Here is a 27,394-nt window from a genome sequence, read left to right on the forward strand (position 1 = left end):
ATGCGGTATCAATCACGAGACGCATTTGCAATTGAAATTATTCCCTCGACACGATCGCCTGCGTTCTCGGTTAAAAAAAAAAGAAAAAAAAACTCGATTCTCGATCGGTCATCGCGCGCCGATAAAAATTAAATAGCTTCACGGCGAAGGGATGCGGGAGGCGCATTTAACGGTGAGATTTGCGCGAAAATGTACGCGCGTGCAAATCTCTTTTGCAGCATTGACACAATCGGAAATGATCGTCGGGCTTGGCTCGGCGACATACCGCCGTCGAAGATTCACGTTGTCGAATCGAGCGTGGGACAACTGGTTAAACTCGCGGAGGCTGCAAATTCGGCAAACGCTTCGTTTCCCTGCGTATCCACTGGAAATTCTTTCCCGTCGCGCTTTATCCGCGGATTTATAAAGCAAACGGTGCACTCCTTTCGCGCATCTGGCAAACCCGAGAGACTCCGCGAGATTTCGCTTCGCTTCGTGAGCGTGCGCGGCGACACATGGTTTCTGTAATTTTCGCACGACTTATCTTATTTTAGACGATTTCCGCTTACTTTCCCGCCTGACCGGCGACACTTTGGCAATTTTTGCATCTACGAGTTTTCCCTCACCGCCTGACCGCAACACTTGATTCCGCACGATAAATTATAAATGCAATATTATATTATCTCTTATAGAATAGTAGAGACGGACAGTTTTGGAAACGTGAATAGTCTCAAAAAATTCAATATATCTGCATGCTGCGATATAAATACTTTTATTGTAGATAACTATTACACGTTCCACTGATTTTTCTAAAAATATATGCAGCGTAATCGATTCTTATTAAATTAGGAATTCACATCAGCCGACGAAGATAATAGACATATGAACAGCAAAAATCTTTCAGGAAAATGTGAATAATTTATCTCGCGCACTTGTAACGATGCTATTTGGAAGTATTGAAAATTTAAAATGTCGATAACGGAATTGCGTTCGGTAATTCAGCGGTGATTACGGCCGACCGAAAGAATCTTCAGATCCGACAGTTTCCACCCGAGTGAAAACACCGCCGAGGGGTCCTGTTGAAACGAAAAACGCGTCGGAAAGGAATATCTACTTATCGTTTAACTGAAACTGAGAGATCTGCGGCCGACAGTGACGAATTTCGTCCTCGAATATTAATTTCCTTCGACTTATCGGCGCGGCTATTTTCCGCGCCGAGGCCGCGGGCAGTCTCGTTACCTCTGAAATATCGATACCAGACGCACGCGGCCGCTCACAGTAATCGAGGCTTTTCCGTAAGGAAGCGAGGAATGGGAAGAAAAAAAAAACGCCGGAAAAGACGCGTAGAAGCGAGCGCATTAATGGATGCCTCAAGGCGTCGCGACGCGCCTGCGGCGAACACGTCGTGGATGAATAATAGCTCGGCTACCTAATCGACACTCGCCAGTTATTTTTCGTTTATTCATACACACGTCACCTCGCGAAAACAGCGCCTACAGTTTATATCCTTCGAGCAAGCCCACGCAGGGCCCGTACCTTTTAAACAGCCATCGGCTTTACAATGCACGGCTGGCAAATAATGTTTACCATATTTCCGCAACCCGATGCGATTCCGCGTCCCGCGATACTTCTCATGAATAACTTTTGTGCTCCATAAAATTGGCGGGAGCTACTTAGAGATAAATCCCCGGCTACGGATTAATATCCGACTACATTAAGTGTCCCGCGGCGTGTGAGAGGAAAAAGCAATTTCTCGAGCTGTTGAAGGAAAAATCAAATCGGCGCACAATACAAAGTATATCGCGCCTGCCCATCGAAAGCTTAATTGATCATTCGCGAGAGCAAGAACTTCAATTCTTCTGTGTTAGAAGATTGCCCTGCCTGCACGCTTGCTCCTCGTCCGTCTGCCGATTGCCTGGTGGCGGCTTCGTCACGCTTTAACACGCCCAGAATTATTCATGTCACGTAGCTTGCGCTTTATACGGTATTGACTGCACAGTTCCCCCGTCACATTGAATAAAAAAAATATATAAAAAAAAGAAACGGTACGATCAAGGAAAAAAAAAAAAAAAAAACTACCCGCACAAAAGTTGCTTCTTTAAGCCGCCGAAGCTCTTTAAACCCATCGAGCCTGAATCCCTGCGCTGCGTCGCATATCAAAAATACGGACGGAAAGAAGAACACCATTAGATACATATATTTAATTGCGTAAGATTATTGCCAAAATGATCTATATCGTCAAGGGGGAAAAAAAATTTCTGCCCTGTGGTCCAACTGACAAAGACACACGATCGTCAAATGACTAACAATTCGCGAAGCGCAAATATCGATACGAGCTCGTTACACGATATGTATTCGCCGAAATCCGTTGTTTAATCGTCGCGTTATTTATTGCGAACGGCAGATCCGATGATCATGTTGTCATAGCGACAAATCGCTCGCCCCGATAGCCTTGAAATCGCCGGTTTATGCCGGATATTTCATGCCGAATTGGCTCGAACACAATCGCGTCGTTTCGAAACGATTGTTTCAACGTGGATTTTTATCCGTCTGTTTCGTCAACGAGCTCCGCTCGTTGCTCGTATTACAATCCGGGAGGCGCATTAGCCGACGTCCGCAATGAGTTATTTAATGTTAGGCATTGTAACGTAAATGCTGAACGCTACAGGAGGCACAATAGCTTCCCTCGGGAACGAGATTGTTCGCGCTGACTATGAAAAGGGATTACACGTTATATTTCGAAACTCTGGAATTTGCGCAGCACATCTTCCGCGTGCATCAGCTAATTGCGACATATTTAGGTGCGCAAGATGTGTTGGAATCATCACATTCTCTTTCGCGAGTCTTCGCTTAATCCGGACGTAATGGCGGCTGTTTCGAGTCGGAATTAAGACGATAATAGTGTCTTATTTGCGGACGAATAAAAACTGAAGAGTTTTGTAGGACCGATCGTTGAGTTGCTGTCGGATAACAAACTTTCTTGTACGATTAATCTCGCGAGCGAGCTTCGACTTAACAGAAATTTATTACTCTCGCTCAACGGAGAAATTTAATTATTATTTAATGACCGAGCTCTCCCTTCAACGTGGTTGGCGTACATGCGAATTTTTATTTGGAAATGCTCGGCAAATTCTATGTGTTTGTCAAAGAATTCGTAACTAGAACGAAGTGCGGTGCTCTTGGGGCAGTTCTGTAGGTATAGAGTGAACAAGCGGTTCTAACAAAGTTTCCAAGGATAAACTCAGGAGTGTGAGAGATTCCAGAACGAAATACTACCGTACGCGCTGTCGCGTTGACCTCTTCAACCTCTTCTATCTGCTTGACACGGCATTCACGAAGACGACATACCGCAATTGAGAAGAAAAAAAAACCCCCGTTATTAAATAAAAAATAAAACTAAAAAACTCGACGTCGAAAGACAACTTATTTATATTTTTGAAATAAATAAATTTAATATTTTTAGCGCGTTTTTATAATTAAATGTAATGTTTTTAATATTGGCATGTCGCTATTAATATTATGAACGTTATATAATTATATTTAATAAATTCCTTTTGAAAAGATTACGTTTTGGCGAGTGTACAACAGACATGATTCAAAATAAATGGAGTCGATGAAACGGAATGGTGATTGGTTCAACAATAAATGATTTCCGAACGCTACCGCGGCTGTCAGTAATATCGCCGTAAAAAATGCGTAAATTATTCGCTAAAATTCGCGTATTGAATTGGAGCCGATAAGCGCAAGTACAGCAATGCAACGGGCAAAAAAGCGATTTCGAGCGTTTTTGTTCGTTCATAATACAGTAATTATTCTCGCCTGTACGGTTATCGATACGCGTTTATTTGCCCAGTTTTTTTTTTTTTTTTTTGTTCCTCTCTCGAGTCGCAGCGATGAATTAAAAAGACGAAATCGTCAACGGAAAACGCGCATCAAATCATATCACGCGCGAAATATCTGGGGAAATAAAGGAACGAATATATTCTTTTCAACTTGTACAATTTTGTCCTGCAGATTGAAGTTTATCTCAGCTCGCGGATTCTCCTATCACTCAAATTACTGTCGACTTCGTGTTTTCTCACGCCGCGCAGCTCAAGCATTTTTCTGCCATAATAATGTCCCCCCGTATCCGCGGTTCTCTAACACTCCGTGAGAAACGTTACGCAATTCTCGTCGGCGTTTAATTTTACCGCAACCTTCCGCCTTCCGTGTCTCTTAAAACTTTTGGTTTTAATTAAAGTTTGTTCTATCTGTTACTCGCTTGTTTGAATCATTGCGGACTTACTTTCATTTCCGCCTCGCCGTCGGCCGCTAACCTTTTTTTGTTTTTTCTTGACACGGCACATCTTCTTTTCGTCGCCCATACACGAACTGACTTTTCTCGCGTTCTCCGATATTCAACAAGAAAGCGCTTTGTGAAATACATATATTCGCGCACCTGTGAATCGAATCTCGTCCGGTGCGATCGTTAATCGATGATGCGCGTATTTCTCGATATTTACCAAAAATGTTTTTATCATATTGGGATGGAACGGATTGTTATTTGCAATCGTGTTTGCGATTCTATGTTAAACATTGATTCTGACTCAACAGTGAGTCTTTTTAGATAATTACACGTTCGGATATTATAGAACCGAGAAATCGATCTGCGCAAAATCGTGGTACGAGGTCGTAATGCGTCTAGCGCGCACGTACATAAATTCAAAACCTTCTCTTCAAAGAAGAATATTAAAGACTTAAGCAGTCGCAAACACCCAGCGAATTACACGGTAAAACTTGCATGCAAAATGCGATGTTTTTCTCGGTCGAAGTTTAATAGCAAAATAATTAATTCTCGATTTTTTTTTATCACGAACTCTGGCGTATAATATAATTTTTTTATTTAATTAATAATACTTTTATTTAACGTGACATTGTATTACGGCGTGTAGAAAAATTCCCCCAAAAAAAGTTTTCCCAAGTACACCTCTTTACTGATATAAAATAGTGACATTTGCCGAAGTGACGGGGGGTACAGAAAAAAAAAAAAAAAAAAAAAGGAAAATGTATGAGCGTGATAATCGTCGACAATTACCGCCAATGTGGCAGCCAGTGCATGCGGCTAAGAATTACGCACGGCCGATAGGCCGTCGCATTCATAAACGCCGTTGTAATGCCGTGTAATGAAAAAGGAGGATGAGACCGTGTTCGTTCGCGGGAAGGTCGGGGCAACGGCGGCGTGCGGAAAAGAGCACGCGCAAAATGAACCATGAAATTAACGAATGGGGGCCCGAACTCATATTCGCGCGTCCCATTTTGCCGGCCAATTAATTATTTAAAACGCCCCCACGCCTGGAAACGCAACGCGGCCCTGTTGATACTCATATTAACGCTTGCAAGATGGATGACGGAACATCCCGCGCCTCTCACGTTCAGCTCTACGCGAATGCGAGCCGCTCGCGCTCATCCGGAGGTGTATGCACAGCCGAGCGGGATGCCCCAGGCTCTTCGCACGTTTTCCTTCTTTTATGGATTCTCTGGTTCCGTGACTAGATTCTATGACTCGGAATTGCTTTTAGATTCGCAAAGAAAAGAAGATACTTGTAGATTGGCCGTATTTCCAAGCTTTTTGCGTAAATATTATTTCAAATTGCACGAGCTGCTTTCGGAGGTATATAATTAAACTATAATAACGTTTCACGTTGTTAGTAGCGAAACATAATTCTCATTAATAAGAATCCGGAAGTTCCGCTTTGAAGATGTTTTTAAATTTTAAAACGCACACCGCGAATATAATTGATATACCTACCTAATGTGCATATGACTGTCCGTGGGATAATTTTTAAAAGCCATTTATATTAGTTTGAAGGGAGGGATAAATTTATCGTATCGTTTGCTATGGCAAATAATAACATGGCCAATTAATTAGGAAAATTGAAAATTATCGTGCATATGTGATTGCGTCTAGTATTTCACCGCGAGTTACAGTAAATCCAATATTATTATCATGCTACATATAATATCTATGTTACTTGCAAATAATGTATTTGACTGTAGACTCAGTGAACCGCATCTACTAGGCATATCTCTGATTGAATGGGATATCAATTTGCTTTATTATGCGTACGTGGTTACAATTAGATTTCCAGACACGGATATATCATTATTAACGTTGGACCAACATCTCGCAAAATAGGTAAATTAGACAGCATTTGATACCTAACTGTGCCTATTGCCTTTGAATTATAGCGTTGCATGTGCGGGCACAGCTTGAAAGGAGCAAATCAAATTGGCGCATAGTCGCATCCTTATCGGAAGACAGACATCAGAATACAGAACGTTACTTTGATCACACCGCATTCGCTACGGCCTAATTGTCGTTAGACACGCGCTAAATTAAATGTAAAATCGTTCACCCGGAATGGATTGATATCAGTTGCGTAGGGTAAATTGCGAAAACTTTGCAAATTCCGCGCCCGTGAAAACCACTCGCGTATATCCGTAAGCGGGCAAAAACCGTTCCTAACGCAAGACAATAATAACTCGGAAAATAACGGGGATGTGAGCTGGAATGCAAAGGATTCTTTTTTGTGGGATCGCGAAAATGCAGGAAACGCACGCGGAAACGCATCAGAGAGGCGCGGTGACGCGAGGAAAAACCACCGCGAGGGAGTATAGACGGTAGAGAACCGGGTTTGCGCCGCAACGACATGCAGATATCGTCAGTAATCCAGTGGGAAATGAAATAGAGAGCCGGTAATTAGAATATTCAATATTCGTGAATGCACGCGGAGCGTGTGTGCGCGTAATATGTATACCCGCGCTTGTACTTATGCGCGTCGTACATATGTCAATAAAGATCATTTACTCGCGAAGAGAAATGTGCTCTGAATATCAGAAGGTATTGCATTTGATTCGCGTTTAATCGATGGTGGAACATCAATTTCCTCCTATCCTTCTATATAAAAAATCGTGTCTCAAAAAGCCGTGTTAGATCGAATTTATTGTTGCCGCTTTTTAATTTTTTTTGCAATGTTAATTTGTTTTCTCGCTTGGCTTACTTCGTGCCGCGAGAGTAAATCGTAATTTAATTTTTATTATTTACTAGAAGAAACCGTGCACGCGCAATTTTTTAAGGGACCCCAATTACAAACCACAAAAAAAAAATTATACGACTTACCAATCTGCATGAACTTCAGCGGAGTTGTAGAGTTCTGCCGGTGACTGTAACATAAAATGGAAAATATTAATGTAGACGTGCTGAAAATAGTTAATGTTTAAACAAACAAAAAAAATTACGCGTATGTATTTGATCTTTAATAAAAATAAAATAAAAAAAAGTTAATAAAATAACAAATTTTAAAAAAGAATTAATTCTTTTATTACCTAAAAGTTGCTCCGCCGATGCATGATGCTCCCCGAGCCTGCTCCTCCTCTCAGATGGGACGTGACGAGCCATCCTTCCACGCACTAGACACACGCGAACGCGCTCCCGTAAAAAAATAATCGTAAAAAAAGCGCGCGATAACTAACGGCACTCTCGAAGCGACCGACGAACCGGCTACGGTTCGTATCATCACTGTAATCGGCGTGCGGCACTTTAATTTCTCACTAAACGATGCACAGCAGCGGAGTTTCTTTTGATCTGTAACAGATAAATGACAAAATTATATTGTAGATATTAAATTAATTAAATAAAATATTTAAAAAATGTTAGCAAAAATCTGAAGCATTTTATTTCAAAGAAAAATTGATACTTACCCCGGGGTTGCTCCGCTGGTGCAGGATACCCTTCCTAGGCCTCCTCCTTCTCTCAGAATGTCTGCGCGATGTCGGGGTAGTCTTTTAATAATAGAGTATTATCTGCAACAGAAAAATTACAATTAATATTCTGTTCTGTTCAATGGATTATTCAGCGCGTATTATTTTTATCTTATCGCGCACGTGTTTTGGTTGCGGGTGACCGAACGTACATTCTAGCGCTAGCACGCTAGCGCCCACCGTTCCCTCTACCCCCCGCGCTCTCCGCGCCCACAGCCGTTGATTCCCGAACCTACGCAATACGAACGAAAATGAGCCGGCTTGACTGCCGCTAGCGAGCACCCATTCCCCGTGCTTTTGGGTGTTCCACCGTGCGCGTGACCGACCGATCTCTACTCTTGATCACTGCGCAGCCATAAAAATACGTTCACGAAAAGATTTTTCAGGCCTCGCATTCCTACACCACGAACGAATATCTCCCGAATCTATCGCGAACTCGTCGATTAAAACCCTCTTCCCTCGAGCCCGACTGTACTCGTCCACACTTCATTAACGGCAAAGAGACGCGAATTTAATTAATGTACACGTACACGTGGTTTAACTTACGTTATATCGAAATAAGACATCTTGTCAGCGTTATTTTTTTTACTGCTTAACTGGAGCATTACAGTCTATAATTGTTACGTGGTTACGGCACAGCATAATGTATTCAGCGAACAAGAGTTTGTTTTATTTACGTGACGGGTCTGTATACGGAGCACGCGACAAGAATGTGAAAAATGTGTTTGTCGAATCTTTTACGAAGCTCGTAGAAAATTGGAGAAACAAGCTAAATCAAACTAAAATGTTCCAAAGCTATTTCGTTAAAGATGACCACGCAATAAATGGCATTTGAAAATGTTCAGCGAAACGTTGCTTAAATCTGCAATTTGCAGAACAGTATTGGCATTACTAATTGACAATGTTACGATGGCATGCTTCATTACTATCCATTTGTGGATAGAAAGGCATCTCGGACTTTGAGTTAGTAGCTTGAACGGCATGACCTAAGCGTTATTCCCGTTTACGGAGCAGTCGTTAATTACATTTAACGTCCCCATCACCGAACCGTCGCCTCACGTAACATCGTGATACCGTCGGAACATAAATTAACTAATCGAGCGCGCGGACGTTCTCCAAGTTCTAATCTAGCGTCAGGCTTAAGCGACGAATTTAGAGATTTGCTGCTATAATCGTGATCGGAGTAGCTACTGCGAATTACCGTAAAATAAGGACATTAATTTTTTTTTCTTAAAAAAAAAGAAAAATAAAAATTGCGTTATATTCTTGAAATAGCGCGGTGTAAATGAGAACGTATAGTATAAGTAAAGCATGATCTGCGTAAATACGTGTGACGCGTAATGATACATGAAAAAGAGATTCTTTCTTTGAAAAAAAAAAAAGAAAAAAAAATTAAACATTGATATGCACAATAAACCATCAGTTAGGTCATATTGAAAAGTGCAATGATAAAAGTAATTGCCAATTTTTATTTCGTGCGTTCTTTTTTTTTTTTTTTTTAATTTAAATCGGCATAAATTTTTTTCACAATGCATCGAAATAGAAAACGATCTGTTTGTTTCGTACACGGTTGACCCGGTTTAGATTCTATGTGGGGAATCGCTCGTGTAAACACAAGCGTATACAATATGTATAGAAATCGTATAGAAGTAATTTTAAATTTTTCGATATCCCGATCGGAATGCTCGACAAATATTTATCGATCCATTTCAAGGTATATGAAAAATATTTAAAGTAGGAAATATTTGTATACTTTGAATTTGTAATGCGCATATACGAGTCCACCCGAAATATTCCAAATGCCTCCAAAAATAATCGATTTTATAATACAAATCAATACAATGTAGATAAAAAAAAAGAAGAGAGGGGGATGCGTATTTTTTTATAAAAGCTATACTTAGTGCCAAAGACGCTGTTACTGCGTTTCTCGATACAATTTCTCAGTTTTACTTTTTCGTGATTAAATATATCCGCGATAGCGAGCAGGGAGAGAGCGAGTTAATTAAATTCTTGTCGCGTGCACGTTTCCAGCTCGTCTGGAAATACCCGCGCGACCTAACTGACTGATGATGGCTTTTAAAAAGCATTTAGCAATACCCCGTCTAAGTCTTTCATTCATCTCGCGGTGTTCCAAACGACAGACGGTTTTTGGAGGTGATTTCGCGCCGTTTGACGGAAGAAATTCGTTTGCGGCTTGCCTTTCGTTTTTTTTTTTTTCTCCCCCTTCACCTAACCCCAAAGCAAGAGCCCGCCGCGAAGAAGTAATAAAGAACCTGTCGGGAATTTGGTGGCCATTCTTCTTCATTGGCGTACTCTATTTTCCGCGGTTCGCCACAATCTCTCGTAGTGATTTCGATATCGCAATTCTCTCCCATATACATATAAACACACACAACACACACAAACGCATTTACAAACGTTCTCTCTTTCTTGCCGTCATCTTGCTATCTATAAGCTATTTTCCTTTTATACGCCGGTACAGATCAACCTTCTTTGATTCCTAAAATGTTCTCGATATCTGTCTCGCGTCTCCACCGCAGACAGAAATACATCTGAAATGATCGAGAGGGAAGTGACAGTTCGATGGAGGCGTGGTTACCCATCGTATTGGAGAAATTGATCGACTGCCGAGGACGTCTCATTAATCTATTGCCAATAACGTGCACGACACTTTAAAGGTGGAGACGATTGCGCGTCCCTATTTCAATCAGTTTCAATTACGTGGCGCAAAAATTAATCAATACTCGTGGAATGCAATATAATATCTATCGTGTAATAATGGCATTTGCCGTTTAACTTGTAATACCAAAACTAACAACACCGAGCGGGCGAGTTTTGATTATATTAAAATAGTTCGATAATAATTTACGTTTTATATCGAAAGGAAAATACATCGCTCGGAGCCCAGAAAAATATTAAAAGTTTTGCCTCTCCTAATAATTTTAAGATGCATTATCGAGGGATTAATAATTAAATTTAGTAAAGTGCATTCTCGAAATAAGAAAAATTTTACGCGAAGGAAAGACGCTTTTATTTCTATACGTTCCAGCGAATGCGAGAATGCCACGCGATCCTCGATGTAAAGTTAGAGAAATACATCGTTTCAACTCTTACGGCATAATTCTCTTTATCGTTGCAAGGCATCCACTTGTGATACTCTTGCAATCCCCCCCGCTTTAAGGCTCCGACATAAAATTATTGTTACGGTACACACAATGCAAGCTCGGAAGAACGCGAAAGTGTAATAACTGTAGCTGGTACGTTATGGTGTAAACGAAATCCTTGTTATTGTAAGGAAGCAGTCGTTATTTCCATAACTATGAGTTTGCATTACCCATGCTTTATTACAACATATAGAATGCTTCTCTTCAATTTTTTTTATATAAAAATGTTTCTTTTTTTCTCCAAGTTTAATCTAATATATATAAATAATCTAATATATATAAATAAAGCTATTCTGTCAGTTAACGGCAAAGATAAAAAAAAAATAAAAAAAAAAAAAAGAAGGAGGATATCATGGATCATGCACGACAGATTTTTCAGTATAGTCTCTCGTCTTAATTGCGCTACTTTGTTCTGCAGAGATAAGAGTTGACGCGCGCGTTCGTTCATTCTTTGCCCGGACCGTCCAGAGAGGATTCGCTTACGGATTTTCGTTTAATACGCATTTGGCCTCGCGGGAGCGGAAGACCAGAAGTAGATCGCGAAAAGTTATCTTCCCACTTGCGTCTCTCGACCGACGAGAGAGCCTGCAGGCACCGCCGTTTCAATTGGGCGGCTCTTCAATAGAAAGCCGGGCTTTTCTGCTGTTTATCTGTCGGTGCCGTGCACACAGCCGTATTCGGTGGACGAAGCGAAGAAGAACGGGCGGGATGAGGGGGGGCTAAGCTGTATCGAGCGCGGGAAACAGCTTATTTGGCATCGTCGGCGCCCGGGAATTCACTTTGCTCTCAATAAAATGCCACTCACCGCGTCACCGGGCGAACTGCGCGGACGAACCTGTCTCTCGATGAAGCCTGGCGAACCGCACGCACGTAAACGGTACGACGAAAAGCGTGCGCGGGTTCGTCGGATACCTGTTGACGCCAACGAGACGATCGCGCGGAGATAAGAGCGGAAACGAATTACTTCTCCCCCTTGCCCTGCCTCTCGCGCGAAAGACGTCGAAATGCTCCGGGATAGTTCACTTATAAGGGATACAAAACCAGCTTTGGCTTTATTACTCTCTCTCGCTCCTCAAGGGAGTTAACATTTATTGCCCGGTGGTAGTTGGATCATCAAGATATACGGTACATGTCGCAGCGGTGCTTCTATCTGGTTTAGGTATCAAAAGAGCGATATTGAACGCTTTATTCCATCGCACTGTTTTAAAAGGGAAGAAGGAGATGAAAGCGCGAGAATTATTATAAATGAATTCTATTGCACCAACGGATTACATCATACTTTGCGCTTAATAATGAATTTCAAGATTATAATCGCTAATGCTTTTTCGAGAAAATAGTAGGGAGCTGGTTATAACGAGATCATGGTAATACGTTTCTCGCAAAGCCGTTACGTTAAAATGTATCATTTAGCAGCTAATTACAGCAGCTGTCAGAAAGAAAGAAATATATTAAAAGAAATTTATTTTATATGAGGTTTAACCTCGTTTCACTTCGCAAGCTCCGCGTGAATGATTAAATACATGTTGCGTTTTACTTTTGCCATAATCTAATCCGTCAACTTTGCTGAACGAGATTGCGCATGTGTGAGCGTATGTACATGTTTGAAATTTTTTGCCGTATTTTGCGTTTTTGCACTCGCGCGCGCTTGTCAGGAGCATCTGCGGCCGAAATATTTTAAATGCTTCCCCTCTCGACTTTTCTATTAAGGCACGATACCCGTTTTTCGTCCCGCTATCTCATTTGAAAATGTTTTCAATTCCCGTTATCTATATACCGTTGTTTACATTGGATACACGCTGATTCGTTTCCGTCGCGGATATTAAAAATAACCAATAAATTCGTGAAAAAGATTGTGTAACGTTTGCAGCAAAATTTTTTTTTCTTTTTTTCTTTTTTTTACCGTTGAATGTTAAAATAATAACTGTAACGGGGCGACGGATTTCCGTGAAATAGAAATATCCGGCTCGGCGAGATAGGTCGACGAAATATAACAGTTATACGTGTCGCGATGACGGACCTTCTTAAAGAATGTGCTCCGGGACGCGTAATGAGTCACTCTTCTGTTTCCTCTGCTTGACGACAACGTGCGCTTGCATGTCTCCGAAATGCGAGAAGGATATCTAACACCGCTCGTCCGTCCGTTCGCGAGCACCTAATGGATTCAGGTGAAATTATCCTCGCGGAATACCAAATGAGCGGTAAGGACTGTCGTATAATTCAGACTCGTGGGTATTAGGTGTACCCATTTAACGTCACGTCCCTTCCGTTTAAACGCAGCGCTGTAGCTTTCGGTTCCATGGAGAATTGTACCACAACGAGAAAGAGGAGGTCAGAGAGAAAGAGAGAGAGAGATAGAGAGAGAAGATGAGATAAGGGCGGGAAGAGGAGAAAGGGTGAGGAAACGGAGCAGACAGCGGGTGTCCGAAGGGATGAAGACGCGGGCAATCGGCCAAACCAGGGCTCAGGAGTGTGCTTTATGCTCTTAGCTCTGACTTCTGCCGGGCTAATCGACCCTTACTCCCTAAACTAACGTGTAACAACCGCGAAACGACCTGTTTCAGCGCCGGGATTTGGCATTGGTCGACGAGAAATCGCGACAACATTTACCAAACTTCAGTCACGCGACAATCAATGTAATTGCGGGACCGTGTTGCTATCGAGCATTAAACTTTTTTAAAACTCTAGCACCGCATTTTTTACACTGTCATCACTCTCGACTTTATCGACATGTTTATATGCGCAACTTAGTTTTAGTTTACGGAATATCAATAATTTAAATCGATAAAAAAATAAAGTAAAATTTTTTTTATGAAATGACAAAGTTAATTGTCAGGCGTTTGCGTTAAAAAACATGGTGTTGGTACTGCGCGTTAAATTACTTGATCAAAAGAATTCTTAAAAACATGTTGTTAGCATTATGGAAAATATAAGGACAAAAAGAAGAGATGAATAACGTAGGGAAATGAAGTGCCGCGAAAGAAGATGAAAAATAGTTGTGAATGATGAAAGAAAAAAAGAAAAGTGTGGAAAACTGAAGGGCAAGAAATGGCAGGTACCGCGGATGAGACGGCAGAAACTTTAAATTGGCGAAACTCCGGAAAAACGCTCGTACGAACAAAGGCGAGCAGAACAATGCCGAAAATCCGGTAATCGAAAAGATTCGCGTTTTCAGTGGGAAACGGCTTCGTCGGGCAACCAAACGATCCCCAATTACAGTTCCCCTTTTATCACCTTACATTTCCGCCTGCGCCCATGTATTTATCGCACCTTTTTTTTTTTTTTTTTTTTTTTTTTCTTTCTTTCTTTCTTTCTTTCGTGCATTCGTTAGAGAATTTGTCTATTTGAGCTTCAATTTCAATCCTAATTAAACAGCATCGCTATCCAATTCCGTAATCCATCAGCAATAACAATCCATTAATTTGAATGAGACAATTTCTCGTGGTAAAGTATAATGATTCGAAGGACGAATAAGATAAACGTAAGAAACTCAATATGAACGAAAGCTCCGATAATTTGTCTATCAGAACTTTGCATTCCAACAAGACGATTGTTTGCATTTTCAATTAAAATTCAAATGTCTACTATAGTATAAATTATGTGCAAAGGAATAACGTAACTCCCGCGTGAATACCGTCTACTGTTACGCCCAAGACCATTTTCGTGCCTCTGTGGCTTCTTCGCTAATGTACATGCGACGACAGTATGTATTCTATTTCCTTTTCTTGATCGCATTACCTTACGTCTTCGCCCTGCGGTGGGACTAGTCAGTATGAATCAATAGAAGCCAACGCTGAGGAGTCGTATCTCGAAGCAAGACAAGAAGGCGGCAGCCGACTTGTCCCGGCTCCAACGTTGAGCGAAGTCGCGCTTAATTATACATAACATCATCTCTGCTATTAACTTTTTTTTCTCCCCTGCCGGCTTAAATAGTTGGCATCAATACGACTCCTTGCGTTCAACATATATTTAGATAGCGTGCTATACTACCATTTTTCCACGCTAATTATTCATATGTCATCTCATACTTTTTGCATTCGCAGCCACGTTGACGTGTATTTACTCGAATACATTTTGTAGCGCGACTACCATGCGAACATAAAGCTTTATGTGTTGAGACAATGCGACTGACATATCGATCCGAAATGTCTCATTTAAATGAAGTAAAATATGCACAGAATCGAGGATTTATGAAAGCCGACGACGAAGTATTTGTCACATGATTTACTCTATCGAGTACTCTCAGCTTTAATTCATCTTCCTAGACACTGTCAAGAAATACAGTTTGATAGTATCTTTTTTATCTCTTTTTTTTCTTTTTTTTTTGTAACTTTTCTATTGAATTAAGTCGGATCCAGATTGAGTAAGCGATCAAGAACGAACACGAAGAAACAATTTGCTTCAATGAACAACTTATTCATTCGTGTTTGTTCGTACTTATTTGCTCGGCTTGAATTCGGTTTTACACGCAAAAAGAAGGATCAACGAAGAAAAAATAAATTTATGTTATATATTGGATGCTTTATGATTTACATTTAAAATATTATCATTCAGTAGAGATCACAACTCTACGAATGGTGTCAGCGTAATTTCACAAATGCATCTAAATCGATATACATTGCGACACGTCAAATCAAAATTGAAAAATCTATTAATCTCCTATATTTTGCTTCATAATAAATTCTTTAAAAAAATTTCTTAAAAATATTTTTTTATTAACAAGATAAAATACTAAATACTACGAATGCTCTTTCTAATTGTATTTTCAGAATAACCGGAATCGTTGTTTTGTGTGTATTTGTGCCATTTCAAATTTTCTAATTAATAGTCGATTAATAGTATTTATGAACAATGTACCGGTATTAGCGCGAGATATTTAAAGCAATACATTATTTCGTTTTCATGCAGAATTATTTAGTTAGTCAAATTATTCTAGCAGATTTGTGTATTATCGGTTTATATGCCAATTCATTGCATTATCTTTAACAAATGTAAAAATATTAAAATCTGCAAATATGTATTATTGATTTCAACATGATGTGAAAAAAGAGATCTTTTATGACGTGATTTCATACAAAGCTTGATACATATGTAATTAATTACAATAAATAAATAATTATTTCAGCTTTCAACAATGCATACGAATGGGCCATTTTGGCAGTTATTTGCTTCTATATAGAAGCAGCCGATGCATCATATGCAAATAATCTTCAATGTTTTAATTCCATCACATTAATGACGGCAAACTATAGAAAATTAAACCGTAAAACTTACGTTTGAAAACATCGTATCATTATTAATTAAATTTTTTTTTGTTTCCATGCCGACATAAAATCAATACCGAATCTTAAACACTGATAACAAAAAGCGATTTAATATTACGTAACAATAATTCATTGCTATTCGTTTTTACAAGCAGTATTTTTGTATTGAGCATTCTATCTCTATTTCTATCAATTATAATCAACGTTTACGTTACAGATATTCCAATTTGCAAGTAACATTTTCTTGTTGCTATTCTAATCTCTCTAATGTAACTGTAAACCGAACCAGCTTAGCTGCAATCTGATAATTACATTTTCATTGAGGTGTATCGATCATCGCCTCCAGCACCGTGCAGCAAATTCAGCTGGTACTTGCAAATTACTGTTAATAACTACTATTTCCGTATTAGCACTGTTAATTAGCAAAATAAAAAAAAATACGTTCCACCAATATTGGACCCCACGTTTAATTTAGCAAACATGATATTTATCACGCTTACAGCTTTTATGAAATTTCGTTTTAATTGATTTAAGTTTTGTTAAGAAGATTCCAAATAAACTAAAAAACAAAAAAAAGAGAGAGAGAAAAAGAGAAAGGTATGTAAATAAAAGTGCATTACGATTGTTGCACTTATTGTTGAATCTAGACGATGTTGTTTTACGAAACGTAGGTATCGACAGGAGACGACGATGCTTCCTTAAAATCAGCAGCGCAAACATCGCGATATTTTCTTTAAATTCCGCTCTAATACAGCAACTGACGGCATCGCGATATGTACCGCCATCCTCACAACCATCTTTATCCCTCCTAGACTCGTTTAAGAACGTTCTTCGTAAATGTTAATTTTTAATTTTCAGAGCAAGTTCATTACTTATATTCATTACTTATACGTTTTTTATTTTCTGTTATTTATTTTCGCGTCGCGATTTCTTAATCGCTATATAGCTGAGAGATCGCGCGGCGCGATATAAAATTACCGGGGCCATTAGTGGTTGTCGGTAGTTGTCAATGTTCATCTGTCGCGGGCAGTGCACTGACATCGACTGCGAGGGGAAACGCGGCCTCCGGGTTGTTACAATCGTAATCTCGCGCAAATGCTTTCATAGATCATCGCAATCAAAGCGAGCGTTCGCGCAATCGCGGGTCCTCGATCTGATATCCAAGAGTGGTCGCTTACTAGGGTGATTCCAGCTGGCCGGTCCACAGCTATTTATCCGGACGGCAAGCGTAATGGCGGACGTACAATCTTGTTACTGCGCTACGATGATATGGGCCGGGCTATAGTGATTCAATAATTCAGCACCACGCTCCGCCGCCGGCGCTATTTCGTATCTCGGGAGTACTGACCTATATGTATACGGGAGCGGCTACAAATGAGGGGATGCATCGGTACACGAAGGTTTCGAGTAGACACCTCGTCCGTTTGGCCACTAGTGTCGCCCACACACCCAAGTTCTCCGGGTTACGCGACGAGACCCGCCGTGATCCCTGGAAGCGTTTACCTTCGTCGCCGAAAGCGCATAACCCCCCGGCCAGGGCTCGTGCGAGAACAATGAGAGTCTATCCTCACCGTGAAACAATGACGAAATGCGCTCTGGTTAACCCTCCCTCCCTCCCCCTGTTTGCCCCTCCCCTTCTTTCGCCGAACTGGGAATCGCGTCGAACCTCGCAGATCTCTCTCGAGCCCTTTGTCCTGTAATTGTTAGCCCGTCGGCGATAAGGCGTATCAAATGACGAGAAAGGAACTCCGGCGCCGGAGTCCTCTGTCGCCGGTGTTGTAATGAACGTTATACATACACGTTACGATCGTAATACGTTTTAATGGTTGTATTTGCGGGCCGCGTGATTAGAAGATAATGGTCACCAATAGCGGAGGCACTGCTGTCTCGATGTATATATCACGACGATGGGATAAATGTGGCGGAAGAATCGTCGCGCGGCGGAAGTCGCGTCGCGCCACAAGGCTCGTTCATAGCGAAGATCTCATCTCCGCAAGCCGCCATTAAGTGTTCCGGTATTTAATGTAACTCTACGTTCTTATCCGATATTCCGCTAACACCGAGAGAGAAAGAGAGAGATTCGATAAGAGATTTCCTCCGAATCTCAATACTCCGAACCGAAAGTTAATCCCGATCGGCAGACGCCGGCGATCAATCATGAACGTACGTCATACTTGCGAGAAACCTTTCATATGTCGTCCGCGTTCTTTTATATCGGTCTTACGCCGGCCGTCGAATTGGTCTACAAATTTTCGAACACTCGGTACGTGGAAGACGTTATTTCAGTGTTATTGGTGGACCAAAGGAGGCTGGGGGTGTTCGAAGAGAGATTGCAGGGACCTTGTTGCAACCTTTGAAGGGTGCCGAGTCGACGGCGGTCCTCGAGAAATCCTTCTGCTTCTAGGGCAACAAAGGATTTGGGATAATCCCGAAATCCTCAAGGTGTATACCAGCGTATACAACGCTAAAACGGAATCGCGCGGCGGAGCCGAAAAAGAATCGATGCTCGAACGGTTTCTCGCAACTGGCGGTTGTATAATCCGGAATGGTCGAATCGATCAAACACGCGCGTGTATTATTTTTCTGTCGCGTCGTAAAAGCGTATGGGTCTGTCGTGTTAGCGCTTTAATGTCTTATACGGGATGAAGAATCTATCAGATATTACATTATTCATGCAACTGCTTTATTTCGAATAGCCTGCACGGGCATTATGAATTTACGAGCATCAGGTTTCAATATTACGGTGACTATAAAGCTATAATCTTCAAACCGACGTGTTAATAAATTTTAATCAACGTTTAATTATCTATTATAATAATGTACGATCGATCATTAATACCCTTATTAAACGCTTGATTATTAACTATTCCTTTTCACAAGATTAAGAATTAAAATTGTTCTTATAAATTACATATCACGGTTTAAATGTGTTGTTACGATTTATTTTAAGAAAATTATTCTTTTTTTTTTTTTTATTATTTATTAATCCGTATCGTGTTTTATAAATTGGAGTTTAAACGAGTTCCCGAATTTGGTTTTATCTTTTGCAGTCCCGCGGTTACTCGGCCACGCTGTTTTGAATCAAAATTGCAAATTACAATTGAAGTACTCATTCAATCCGATCAGTGCGACATTTTTCCAACAACTGACTCTATATATCGTTCCGGTTTTCGCCAATTGGTAGGTAATCGAATTGTCGTTTTATCGATTACCCCTTGAAAATTCGTGTTTATACGCCTTTGTGTTTGCAACATGTTTGGAAAACGTCGAAAAAGATCAAAATGCAATTATCGCGAGTATGAAAAATTCTCTACCTGGGCTGCGGCTTTGTAAACGCGTCACGCATCTCCTCGGTCGTCCCGTCGATAAGTAACCGAAAGTAATACACCCCCCTCTCCCCCATACGCAAGTTTCCACAACATGTTTTCCACATTAGCGAGCGACCGTGCGGCATGAAAAAAGTATACCGGAAGCACGTGATGTCGACGCGCGAATTCATTTCCGGGGTCTGGTTCTCGCGAGTGTACCCTCGCAGAAGTGCTTGCGCGTTTCCCGCGGGGACCGTCCCTAAAATAATCCCGGGCGCAAAACGTGTCGTTATAAAAATTCCATCGTCTCTCCTCGTGCCGACGACGGCACGAGGAGAATTTTGTGTTCCTCGTACGTCGTTTTTCCTCTTCTCAGCATGCACTCTCGCGCGCTACCGTCATAGTTCCCACCGTCGCGCGTTAAGCGCGCGAGCCCGCAGTCTCTCGTAAATCCGACTCTTCATAAATTTTTCATCGAACTTGGAGGAGGCACGTATCCACCTGCGGGTGCACAGACCTCGACAGAAAAACTAGCTCGCTCCTATCGATTTCGCCCGACTAGCCCATATTCCGCGCGTGCAAACCGATCCGGCGTGACGCGTCGCGTCATATTCGCGAGTTAATTGATAAATACGAGGACGACGGTAACGGCAGTTGTCGACGTTAATGGTCCAACGTAAAAAAAAAAAAAAAAAGAAATAAAAATGCTGACAGACCTTGGACAAACGTTACTATCACCGCGACGCGAAACGAAGCCTGCGCCACCGAAAGGGATCTCATGATAGAAGGAAAGTAAGGCTTCTACAGAACTGAACCTTTCGCATCTCCCTGAGGATTGACTGCGCCTCGTGAAGCCGGACATCTGCGAATAATTAGTTACTGACAATTACTCGCGATTCCTTATAAGAGGCGGCTTTGAACGTCCGGGCAACGATAGGTCTCTCTCTTGCCCCTAGCTTGGTAGTGTCTTCTCTTTATTCTGATTTTCAGCAAATAGCATGCAGCCGTGATTCAGGCGCAGCGAACTGTTGTACCGCGCGACAGAACATGAATTATGAAGGAATTTCACATAATTCGGATGGACGCTAAGTGAATGTTGTGTGATTATTTAAGCGGAAATGGCACGTAGACGTTACCGCCAGGAACTACCGTCATATTTTCTGTCAAATTAACAGGTTTCAAATGTTACATTTCGAAACACGATAACGCAGCATAATGTAAAAGGGATTTAATTAATGTACGAGAGAGATCTATCGTAAGAAATGGCGCGCGCTACCTCACCGCCTTTCAAGAAATAACATCTTTCTTTCCAACGGCTTATGAAACGTTTGCGTATTTTAACCGCAGCTTAAATGTGCACTTGTGGGTGTGCCAGTTCGCGAAGAAAGCCGCGTGAGAAGTACAGCGATATCTTGTATAATTTCTAAGAGGGAGAACAAAACAGCCCCTTTATCTCTGGCGCGGTTCGCGGCGCAACCATTTACGAGTTAAAAGTGAGCCGCCGAGGGCGCGTCTTGGGGGTGGATAACATCCGGTTGGCTTTAATGTAAACGCGGAACTTCGGGCGACTTCCGTTTTCGTTATACCGTGGGTTACGGCCGGCGGCCCGATTAAAATTGAGCGGTACGCCGGCCGGTATGCCGGGCAACGTGCAACACGAGCGGTCGCCAGCACTCGCGCATATTAAATCCACGGCGGTACACGATTTAACTCCTCTCGCACAATAGATTCGTTCCGCGCGAGTTGCCGCGTCCCGTAAAATCGAATGCAATCGCTCCGCGCCGCGGAAACAATATCTCCCGCGGCTTCTCTCGTCCGCGCTTTTTCCGTTCTCTTTCTCTCTCTTTTTCTCTATCCCCGACCTCGGCACGCCACAGTTTCCCTTTTGGCCGCTCCCCTTCTCTCTCCCCAGCCTCTCCTTCGTTCTCTTTAACATCGCGCCAGTGGCGGCGACGAGCGCTTTGAACTTTTCCAATTTTCACGCGATGAGATTCAACTACAGAAGCGAATGAGATGTCGGTTGTAATGTATGGGAAACGATCCTTAGTGGCGTTTGCGGTGACGATGTTACATTGCTCTTATATATTAACGAGATGATCTCAAAGGAGTCGGGCGGGTTTCTCGGAAATTTCAGATAACGCCGAAAAAGCGCAGGCATTTAATCTCGTTCGAAAAGTACAAGGAATATGCGCGGATATACGTGTGTATATGCGGAAATGAAAATAACGTGTGTATTGTAAAAAAAAAAAAAACATGCGTATCGCTCGTCCGATCGTGGTAATCCTTTGCGAGAACCGCCCAGCTATTACTATAATCGACGCGAACGCCTGCCGGCGGTGATAAATGATCCATTCACGTCTGATTTCAGGATGCCGGCCGCTGAGAGACATGATCGCACCGTCCACGTAGTCCAGGAGAAATTATCCCAGTTCGACACGTAGGTAAGCAGCGCGATAAACTGACCTCTCGGCTCGGCGACTTGAAATTCAATTGCCAGCCTGCCACTTAACATGCCACGGGCAACGAACCGCAAATTCTTGCGCGGCGCGGCGCAAATGCGGTAATTCCATTAAGAACGTTCGTTAAGCACGCGGCACGAAAGAAAGATTTCCCGAGGGTACTTAATACAGTAACGAGTTTGTCGTGGCGCGCGGCATGCTGTTGACGATGTGAGCGTTCCTGTGAAATACCGCGCGTCGAAGGGACCAAGCATGCCACGGTGACGAAAATTTAAAACTTCACCCTCCCTCCTCCCTGAAAATTCATGCGGGATGCGGGAAGAATATCTGTTTAAACGCGACGTCACATGTCGGCAATTGTTAAAAAGCAATTTGCATAAATAAGCTCGCTTTGATCTCCGTTTTGATGAGCTCTACGCGTAATCTAGGAGGTGACGATATACACAAACGAAAACCGGGCCGTCGAACAGTCGCTCGCTTTCTCTCTCTTTCTCTCTCTCTCTCTCTCTCTCTCTCTCTCTCTCTCTCTCTCTGTCTCTCGCTTATCCGTCCTGCGGTAAGCTTCTCACGGTCCCAGATTTACATTTCGGGGACACGCATATACGCTTTTCGCAATTGAAATTCAATTTATCGGGGGTTTTGCGAACGCGCCCGCGGTTAACTTTGCGCGGCCGCGCGGCTAGAAGCGAAGAGAACGAATAAATCCGCGCGCGGTTTTACTCTCGGTGATTGACTCGATTGCCCGGTGCTTCCGGTTTATCTGTTGACGCATACAGGTAAATGCGCGAACGAGATGCTGCCCATTTAGCCGAGCCAATTAATTAACGCGCGCACCGCTGCCTCTTTTTCATTTCGATATGTGTACTTCTATTATGCGCTTCCTATATCGAATATCGGGGTCGCAACACGAAATGTGAAGCATTATCTGGTAATCAAAGTTTACAACTCTACGTACTTCGCGTAAATTCCCGCAGTGAATCGCGTGCTTTTCATAACGAAGCATTGAAAGTGTAAACGCAGTCTTTATTTCTACCCTTTATCTCTATTTTGGATTTCAATTTTAGTCGTAACAATTACCATTCGGTCAGTACCGAAGCATAAAATGTAGCAGAAATTCAATCACGCGTATTACGTTATTATCCAAGCGTGTACAATCTTCAACGTGAAAAAAAAGAAGAAAAAAAAAAAAAAAAGAAAAAAATAGAGAGTTGCGGATTAGTGAACACAATTAAATATGTCGCTAGCAATAATAACGATTATACCGATCGTGATTTAATAATATGTATAGTAATTATATAATATGCGCAAATGCAATTAATTTGAAATAGCGCTATCGACTGCACGGTCCAGTAATCACGCGAATCGAGATTAGTTGAAATGACATACGGATTATCTCGCAAAGTAACTCTCAATTCATTATTGTGTATTTAATATCTCACGTTTAGCACGCGCTGACGCACCGTTGCGCGGCACATCTCTTCGACATCTAATTTTCATGAAATTTCCACTGTAATGATCACGCGCTTCGTAACTGAATACTTACGCTTCTACCCGGAGCAGAGATGATGCGCGTAAAATAATAACGCGGCGCGGAGCAGTAGAAAAAGTTTTTAAGCGTATACATAATTCGGTTTTAATCCAAAATCACCCGAAAGGAGAAGGATGGACGAAGAGAAAATACGAGAGGAAATGTCAAACTCAACGAGCACGCGGCCCGCTCGCAGCGATTCGCTACGAGCGTATAAGGTCGCATGCACGTCGATGCCAATACTAATTAACTTTCCATTAAATCCGACGAAATGTGCCGTGTGTGCCGCCCACGTCGAAACGGATCTGATGTCGCGTAAACATGGTTAAACAGCGAGAATGGCCGGCTCTCGTGTGATTTCAATTATTCCTGGCGCGCGCGCTCGCTCGATTTCGGCGTCGCGCAATTAAGGGAGAAGAGCCACGGTATTGGGATCTTGAATCGACCACTCTCCGGCCTGCGCGATGCCAATTACGTTTCGATCAGCCCTCTCCGCAGCGGCTTGCCCGCTCACGAGCGAACGCCTTCTCCATTTACTTTGGCGTGCAGATGTGCCTACCTATTGCCGCCCGTCGTCTACATCCTCGGTCGATTTACGAGAAAGGCGCGGGTGCGGGAGAAAGAAAGAGAGAGGGAGAGAGAGAGAGAGAGGACGCGCCGACCAGAATTTCATTTCGCTCGCTGGTACATTCAGCATCCTCGGGGAGTCGTCATCCGTGCCCGCCCCGCAGCTTTCCCGGCGAATTTAAAGGATGTCCGTCATCTTGACGGATCTCACGCGCCGTCCCTCGGCGCCGTAAAGGTGGATTTAAAAGGGATGTACGGCCGTCGCGGGGACACGGGGCGGAAGTGTAACCATATTGTATCGACACCCAACGGCGGAGTTTCGTCCCGCCACTTGTCACGCTCGCTACTACGAGAGAGATCTTTTCTCGCCGATGCTCGCGGGAGCCACCGTAACTCTACGTGGCTCACTCACTTCCGAAAACATCTCCGTACCGCGGTTTCTGCTTTTATCCCCATGCAGACATAACAAAGAGTTATATTACGCAAATACGAAGACGGTATACAGCCCGTGTTTTTAATACGGATAAATGAAAATGCACCCGCACCGCTCCGTTCATTTTCATCAATTATTTCACGCGTTGCACTCGTATTGATAATTCAATTAACTTGAAATTGTAATATAAGCATTGAAATAATAGGTATTTTATATTTCCGAGCTACGCTCCCACATAATCCAGCGGTGGTATTAGTAACTTGGTTTGCGTTCAAATACATAATTAAATTTCATATTAATGGTTGAATATATTTCTACGTGTCGTTTGATTAATTTGAAATTTAACCTGTCCAGAAATAAAACATTCTGTTAAATTGTTATGCCGCGTTCAACCGAAGGGATATTCGAAAATCACAAAAAAAACTTTTTTTTTTTTTAAATATATATATTTTATTTTACAACCGGAAATTTCCCACGAACATCCATAACAATGTCTTAACAATCTCGGCGCAGGATTTGCTGTTGTGGCACAGAATTTTTCTCAAACGCCGCGACTGAAAGAGATACATTTTTCCATCGCGATCCGGCCTTTTAATATTATATTCGCTGAACGGGCTTTGTAATGATCACGTAACTCGTTAGCGATTCGAAAAACAGCAGATGTAGATATTCTCGAAATATCGCGGGCACAATAGTAGCTCCGCGCCGCAATATTATCACGTGAAATTATGTAGAAAATCGGTCCGAACGCCTACCACCCGATCGCTCGCGTTGACCTTAATATCCGCGACGCCACCAAGGTAGAAAAGAGGCCGCTCTATCGCGGTTCGATGCTCGAACGGGCCGCCACCAACAATGGGAAGCGTATAGCCGACGGCGCGGCATGCGATCGAGGATATCGCGCCGACTGATATGTGCCCGCCCGTGTGCCACCCCCCCGTGTGAGAATGTATGCGTCTTCGTGACCGGACGAAATCGCACGGCGGATACAGCTTATATTGCACTCTCGCAACCGCGAAAGTTTCGCAGGACAAGAGAGAAGGGAAGAAGGAAAACCCGGTGGCCCGCGACACGATATATGCGAGACGTTATTGTCCAGATAAGGCGATGCGGTTTTACTCGCGTACTAGCGCGGTGGCTCGCCGATACGAAAGCCTACCTATCTGCTCGCTTTACCTGGCACGATTACCGAACGGGGAAAAAAAGCGAAACGTGCTCTGAGAAAGGATCGAACGTGCGGTGCGATTACTCACCTAGAGGAATACGAAGGTGGAGTAGGGAACTTTTGAAAGGATCGCGGGATGATTGACACGTGGGTACAAGGCGTGCACGTACTTCAGGTCCATCTTCAGGAAGTAATTTACAATGCCTGTCATGGATGATTGGATTTCTTAGTCAGTCGTACTATGCGATGATGCGAAAGCGTAGGAGAAAGAGAGAGAGCAAGAAATAATAGCGCGAGAAGAGTATACATTACTCTTAAAAAATATAACATTTTTTACTACGTGTATAAAAAACGTACACTGGAATGCAAATCAAATTTTAATTACAAAAAAATCCGCTCTGGATTAAAAAAAAAAATAAAAAAATAAATATCCGCCCTGCTGTGCAAGTTGTTCCGTGTCACTCGCGCCGACTGTTCCCATTCGTATTGCGCAACGTGCGCGAAACAGACGCGCGAGATAAACGCAATCGAGAGAAAATCCTAAAGCGCGCAAGGGTGCAGCTGGGCCTTCGATCTGCGGCTAGCCGCAGTTGGTACATCGGTACGTATAAGTGTTTGCATCGGTTAATGTCAGAACGGCGATAAAACATCGCGCCCGACGCGGCACGGTTTAAACGCGCCAAATGAGCCATTAATAGAAAATACCGGGGTTGAAAATTTGTGCGCCGTGAATTCGGATAGAAATTAATCTATTTAAATTAAAGCGGCCTTACAAATGTAGGACGTCCCGACGGTCCCTGGACACCCATAAATTACTTCATTAGCCGTGATCACGAGTGCTCGCGCGAAAAAGTTACATAAATAACGCATGGCGGCAAAATTGTACTTTATTAACTCCGGCGAAATCATGATATTTGTCATGTCACGACGCTACGATGGAACGAAATCGCGTTTCCTATTGCAATGTTTCGCTTGTTATTCACACGACTGATTAAAGATCGTTGAGCACCCGCGCCCGTCCCGTGGCATGAAAAATTGATAAATGTAACTGCGATTCGACAAGAGGGATAATTTATCGAGCGCGTACGTGAGAAACGATCGGGCTGCTTTTATAAAATATGATAGGGCCGGCAAAGCGCATTGAAAGTATTATTATGGGGCTGTATAATGGCGCGTTCCACGTTGTATCCGCGCCAATAATAAGTGACGTAAAGTGCCCAATTGATCGCGATCTTCGCCAGTTTCGCGCGAACGAGACCACTTTTCTGAGCCAACGAAGCTGAATTAATCGTCGCCCGGCGCCTCACTCGGCGTTTCCGTCAGCGTGGAGCACGACGAGCACCTCTTACGCTTTCCTTTCACGTCCGAAAGAGCAGCGATTTATCGTCCCTTATTTTCACATCAACCAGACAAAGCGAACAACGCACACATACAACCGAATCTCATGTTTTCGATTCGCCTCTTAAAGAAGAGATTTCAAAAGCTACCTCATGCAATCGGACTTCTTAATAGCCAGCTCTTAATGCGTATTTAATTATTAAACTCCTTGACGGTATCTATTGTTGGACCGGATAATTGCAACAGTCGCTTTTATACCTTTTGCATTACGCGAAATATTAATAATAATCGGTAACGACGTAGCGCATAAAGAATGCAAAGGGTCTGAATTATTTTGATTTATTTGTTTCAAGGAGTAGGTATTTAGTACAATTTGTGCCATTTAATAATAA

The 27,394-nt window shown here is 42.5% G+C and overlaps 1 protein-coding gene across 5 annotated transcripts in view; it reads left to right on the forward strand.

Annotated features, from left to right (window-relative positions):
• The window catches only part of Kek5 (kekkon 5), a 188,598-nt gene that overhangs the window by 123,159 nt on the left and 38,045 nt on the right, over positions 1-27,394 (forward strand). For 4 of the 5 annotated variants that reach the window (XR_011545579.1, XM_070654836.1, XM_070654835.1 and 1 more), the window contains one exon: positions 21,881-21,953. The gene's annotated coding sequence lies outside the window, so the exon portion shown is untranslated. The remainder of the gene's footprint in view (positions 1-21,880; positions 21,954-27,394) is intronic. The other variant, XM_070654837.1, reaches the window with a different exon arrangement.

Source organism: Cardiocondyla obscurior, linkage group LG04 (genome assembly GCF_019399895.1).
Source record: "Cardiocondyla obscurior isolate alpha-2009 linkage group LG04, Cobs3.1, whole genome shotgun sequence".
NCBI lineage: Eukaryota > Metazoa > Arthropoda > Insecta > Hymenoptera > Formicidae > Cardiocondyla > Cardiocondyla obscurior.